General features: G+C 39.3%; 1 long non-coding RNA gene across 1 annotated transcript; it reads right to left on the bottom strand.

Moving 5' to 3' along the window:
• Window positions 1-404: 404 nt before the first annotated feature.
• On the bottom strand, window positions 405-2764 carry LOC142073185 (uncharacterized). Its single transcript, XR_012669898.1, has 2 exons — window positions 2182-2764; window positions 405-913 (listed from the first exon to the last, which is right to left on the bottom strand). It is a non-coding gene; the product is annotated as an uncharacterized LOC142073185 (long non-coding RNA).
• Window positions 2765-6307: the final 3543 nt, after the last annotated feature.

Genomic DNA, 6307 nt, shown 5'->3' with positions numbered 1-6307 from the left:
TTAGTGCCTTGTCTGTAATGAGATTGTAAGCTTCCTGGGGCAGGGACTTGAACACTTTGGGGCACTGTAAAAGAACAGAAAATAATAGTAATATTATTAGTAACCTGCCCTATGGTTAATATCAACAAAGAGCTGGATTGTGATTGGCCTCTATGGAGGGCAGCAGTGGGTTAAGGGTCTTTGTGTCTTCTGGCTGGCTCATGCTGAAGTGCAATATCCCTGCCGTGAAGAGCCTGTCTAATTATAAACATGACATAAGTATTTGCAAACAACTTAAAACACTGCATAATGGCAGCATGTTTCTAAGTAACGTTCAGAGAAGTTTGCTTATCGTGGCTTATCAGACAGCTGTCAGGAGCCAGATCAACCAGCTCACAAAAATAAATGACGATGGGCTTCAGTGATGCTTTGGCAATGGAACTTTAATTTTTAAGTTTGCACATTACCCCGTCACTTTTGGGAAAACAACTTAAAACAATAACAGTGAGATAAAAATATGATGCGATTTTCAACAAATACATAGAGTAATATTTACATGCATACTGAGAAGACAATGAAATATAAAACCATCTTCCAGGGCTCAGTGTTCTGTAGAATAATTCCCCCTATTTGTTCAGACCTACTACGAGTCTCCAAGCAACAGCAGTTCTCTTTTAACACAGTCCCAGCTTGCTGGCCTGAAGTAAACCCAGATGACTTTGACCTCCATTTCTTTACCCCAAACTACTGCAAATGAAGTATAGTGATAGCTTTTACGTAAATTAATGTGCTTCATACACAATGGCATTTCTAAAACCATTTCAGATAAAGCTAGGTGGATACTGCAAACTTTAAATGAATTCACTAAACGTATTGCTGAAAATCATTATTGTGCTCATGAATGCCTCTGCGTAGCATTGTATATTAACACTGCCTGCAATACAAAAGAGAGGTTTTTAATTATATTAGTTTCATATATCCACTAACATGGTCCAATTAGAAATGAATACCTGAGAGAGACAAGGTAGGTGAGGTTATATCTCTTACTGGATCTAATTCTGTTGGTGGAAGGTACAAACTTTTAAGCTACACTGAACCCTTCTTCAGCTCCTTCCACCAACAGAAATTTGTACTTTCTACCAATAGTAGTTGATCAAACAAAAAAATGCACCTTGTCTTCTCATTTCCTGGGACCAACACAGCTAGCACTGCAAACAAGTAAATACCTATAAATTGTTGAGACCCAAGAGAAGAATACAAACAAATATAAGTTTCAGGAAAATGTCACCCATCTATATTTTTCATATCACAAAACATTTGTTGCACATATTCTTGTATTTAATGGGCACACTGATATGTTTAAAATCAACTAATTCCCTCATATTATTATTTGAGTAAGATCATGTGTTAAAGAAAATAAAAAAGGGCAAACAAATCCAATTATATTGGGTAAATAGACAATACGTATATAAACGCAACAACTCTGAAATGAAGCTTGTCAGGCACTTTAGCAAGTAAAAGGATATTTTTGGTGTATTCAGACAGGCAGTTTCAGCATTACACTTGTGATCAATTGTAGCCACCACTCATTAGGGTTGAAGCATGCATTTCAAATGAGAAATTGGCAAAGAATGAATACATCTAACTGGTGGAAAAGAAATAGAATTCAATGAATACGTAACCTGTTTTTCCGCTAAATGCATTTTAATTACATTTTGCAGATGGTGTTTTGATCTTTTTTGCCATTTCATGTGAAATTAATCTTTGACCGGTAGAAAGGCAGGAGGAGTTTGCTATATTTACATATTAAATAGTATTAGTTGGTTTAAGCAAAGTAAAATATATTCTGCTATTTGTGAGAAATACTGTATTCCCAGTGAAGGTTCATACCATTCAATGTCTAGACTAGAATATATATAAGTGACAACATTCCTTTGGAAATTCGTGTGTGTGTGTGTGTTTGTGCACGCGTGTGTGTGTATGCACAAATCAGTTCCCCTCACCCACATTCTAAATGTAATAAATATAATCAGTGGAGGAAGGAATCCAATTCTTGTTCCTCAAAGTAGGAATCATAAGCTGTGCTAAAAATGACCGTATCTCCCTCCATTGTAAAGTACTATGGAACAAGCTCTAATATGTATAAAAGCAACATTCCAGCAAACGCATTCATAAAAAATGTGAAACTTCTTTTTCCATTACCTATTTCTAAGCAATGCTTTGACTTATTATGCTGGACGTAGCTGATCAAGAGGAATGCATAGATCTTCCTTTGAGACGTAGGCGACAGAGACAGTCCAGTGCATTTGGCAGAATATTTTGGTTTAAGTAGTTCAAAGAATACTTTCTTCTTCAAAGTCAAATTTCACTACCACCGGCCGGGTCATGTTCCACTTCTTGCTTCGATCCTTATCCTCGATGAATTCCTGGTAAGGATCTTTCTTTGAAATGGCTTTCTTGGAGCGAACATAACCAAAAAAGACAGTTAATGCCAGGAAAGAGTAAAACAACATGACAAAGAGAATGAAGAAATAGGCATTGTCATATGGTTTGTGTTCTGGCTCATTTTTCGCTGTAGCATTTTTCTCTGTGTCCAGGTTTCCTTCCAGAACTTGCAAAATGCACTGTAAGATGAGAGAAGCTAAAGCTGTTTGGTTCATGCTGTTGCTTTTCTCAGGAATCAAAAAGTGTGTCTTAAAGAAATAGAAGGCAGCTAGTGATCTGGGGCCTGATCCATCCTTCATTAAAGTCAATGGAAGTTTTTCCATTTGCTTTAATGGGAATTGGATCAGCTCCTTCTTAACCATATCCTCTTTTGGTAAGGAATGCTGTTAAGCACTTATTGGGTCTCAGTCACCTGATAATGAGGCATTTGGCAGATAAGCCTTCATCCACTGTGAAGTCTATTAATAATAAAAATAGAATAATAATGTGATGCAATTTAAGAGACTGTTTAATGTTTGGGGAAATGACTTTAGGTCACTGAGTGAAATGATTTTAAAAACAGCAGTGGGGCAGGAAAGGGGGTTTGCAAAACTAAGTGCTGCTTCAGAAAGCATATGCCCAACTTTAAGCACGTAAATAATCTCACTGACTTCAATGAGACTACTCATGTGCTTAAAGTTAAACATGTGCTTATGTAAACTTCCTGAATCAAGGGCCCAGTGGTTAGACTATACAAAAAGATCTCTCTTATGGGCCAGATTGGGACATCCTTGTTCCAAGTAGTGCTGTTAAAATCCACAGGACTGCATATGGTGCAAATTCCTACTCGTGTGATTATGGGTAACAAAATCTAATCCTAGACAAAACTCTGGCTCGGCATTCACGTGCTCTTCTAGCCGAAGGCTAAATGTGAAACTCTAGCTTCAGCTCAAATCTGAGAACCTCAAAGATTAAAAAGGAAATCTGATGTTATGTGTCTATGTAAATATTAGCGCTGGTAGTAAACAACTGCACACACACACACACCCATCACGTTGGAAATATGAAAGAGACATTTCTGAACGGAAAAGAGAGAAGTGCTTGTAAATATTTCTTGGAAAATTAAATCCTTGACTGTCAGTGACAAGTGGACTACATGGAGTATTTTCAGACAAGGAGCAAGGGGTTAAGTTCTCTTCAGTGTGGGTTGTCACAGGTCATGTCTACTTACATGATAATAGCAAAGCAGTACTCTGTGGATGCCCGCTTCCTATTGTGTTTTACCAGCTCAGTCAGTCTAAAGTAAACTGTTGTTTTACAAAGGAGTGAGACCTTATCTTGCTAAAAAAGAAAAAAAGTTCTATTGGCACAAATGGCAATTCCAGCTGTTTTTTGCTGTGATCTAAATTCTGGGGAGGGAGCACAAGGACTTTGAAGTGGAAAGCACCTCACCCCACGAACAGTTTGCAAACTTTGCACTGTTTCTCTAAGCCTGACCCCTGAACTGATTGCATGATGACTAATTCACATGCTAAGGTTGGGGTATATCAATATCACCGAACTGTCTGCATTTGTCATTAGGGGTTTCTTGTAAAAAGAAAGATGAAAGTGAATTCTGTAATTTTATATGAACAGCACACTATGGTATAAATACATGCAGAAGATGCAATTTATAGAAGAAATTTACAACTTTACATTTTAAGGATTTGTTTTAAAATTAGCCTTTAAAATGGTGCAAAATCTCCATAAAGAGCAGCGCCAAATCCGGCTCTCACTTAGGGCTAAGTTCTCCTCATCTTACTCACAGGAATAATTCTATTCTCTTCAGTAAGACTATTCTTGTGGACTAAGAGAACAGATGTGGGGACCTAATGCTGCTCTCAAAGTCAGTGAGAGTTTTACCATGGAGTTCACTGGCAGCAAGATCTGATCCTTACACTAGTGCAGATTTGGAGGCACTCCAATGACTTCAGTGGAGTCATTCCAAATTTACATGGCTGTAATGGAAAAAAAGATTTCAGCTCCAAGTTTTCCAGGTTTGCAGATCAGATTTTTTTGTATCTGTTTGCAAATAGATTTGCTTCAAGAAAAAGCTGGCAATTTTCTTTAAAGGGCATACTGGGGATAATATTGATCTAATCTATATGTCTATTCTACTTAGCTTGCTTGGTCACTTACTTGCACCAAATTCTGATCTTGCTTATAGCAGAGTAAGTAAAAAAATAGCACCACTGAACTCAGCTGAGAGTGAAAGGAAAATCAGGCCTTGGATGAATGTGATTATAAAATGTCACAATTACATCTGTGATGATAGACTGTTATGTTTAAGTGTCTCCATGTTATGGAGCTGCAGCACTGTTTCTGGGGAAGTGTGAGGTAGAAATTGGTTGAAAATAACCTGCTTCGCCTGTTTTTTTGAATATATGGTCAAATGATTGTCACAAATATCTATGTTGTTACTGTAACTCTTCTAAGATAACTGTAGGTCCATCTCACATAAGAGTTACTCATAGCCAGATCCTTTCACTCTTCTATTGAGTGTTACCATACCCCCATCAATTTCCATGACCCTACTCTTGGAGTAAGGTTCTCATATGCGTAAGAGTAGCAGACTGGGCTCCACATGAGGAAAGGCTTGCAGACAGAACACTGCTTACATGAGGGAGGATTTGAAGGCTCTGTGTGCATATGCACAAAAGAATTATAAAGTATGGAATGCACTTACTATAGTATACACACCCTCCTGAAGTGTATACTATAGTATTGAAGTACTCAATGCTTTTTTTACCTCGCTCTTCACAGACAAGGTCAGCTCCTACACTGCTGTCCTGGGCAACACAGTATGGGGAGGAGGTGAACAGCCCTCAGTGGTGTAAGAACAGGTTAAGGACTATTTAGAAAAGCTGGACATGCACAAATCCATGGGTCCACATCTAATACATCCGAAGGTATTGAGGGAATGGCTGATGTGATTGCAGAGCCATTGGCCATTATCCTTGAAAACTCATGGCAATCAGGGGAGGTCCCGGACGACTGGAAACAGGAAAATATAGTGCCCATTTTTTAAAAGGGGAAGAAGTAGAACCCAGGGAACTACAAATCGGTCAGCCTCACCTCAGTCCCTGGAAAAATCATGGAGCAGGTCCTCAAGGAAACCATTTTGAAGCACTTGGAGGACAGGTAAGTGATCAGGAACAATCAACATGGATTTATCGAGGGCAACTCATGCCTGACCAACCTGATTGCCTTCTATGATTCTCTTCTATGATGAGATAACTGGCTCTGTGGATACGGGAAAAGCAGTGGACGTGGTATATCTTGAGTTTAGCAAAGCTTTTGATATGGTCTCCCACAGTATTCTTGCCAGCAAGTTAAAAAAGTATGAATTGAATGAATGGACTATAAGGTGGATAGAAAGCTGGCTAGATCATTGGGCTAAATGGGTAGTGATCAACAGCTCAGTGTCTAGTTGGCAGCCGGTATCAAGCGGAATGCCCCAGGGGTTGGTCCTGGGGCCGGTTTTGTTTAACATCTTTATTAGTGATCTGGATGATGGGATAGCAAGTTCACAGATGACACTGAGCTGGGGGGAGAGTTGGGATAGGGTCCAGAATGACCTAGACAAATTGGAGGATCGGGCCAAAATAAATCTGATGAGGTTCAACAAGGACAAGTGCAGAGTCCTGCACTTAGGATGGAAGAATCCCATGTACCGCTACAGGCTCAGGACCGACTGGCTAAGCAGCAGTTCTGCAGAAAAGGACCTGGGGATTACAGTGGATGAGAAGCTGGATATGAGTCAGCAGTGTGCCCTTGTTGCCAAGAAGGCTAACGGCATATTGGGCTGCATTAGTAGGAGCATTGCCAGCAGATCGAGGGAAGTGATTATTCCCCTCTATTCAGC

This window comes from Caretta caretta, chromosome 9, assembly GCF_965140235.1.
Source record: "Caretta caretta isolate rCarCar2 chromosome 9, rCarCar1.hap1, whole genome shotgun sequence".
Lineage (NCBI taxonomy): Eukaryota > Metazoa > Chordata > Testudines > Cheloniidae > Caretta > Caretta caretta.
The sequence above is the reverse complement of the archived record's forward strand: the minus strand, read 5'-3'. Positions and strand labels throughout refer to the sequence as shown.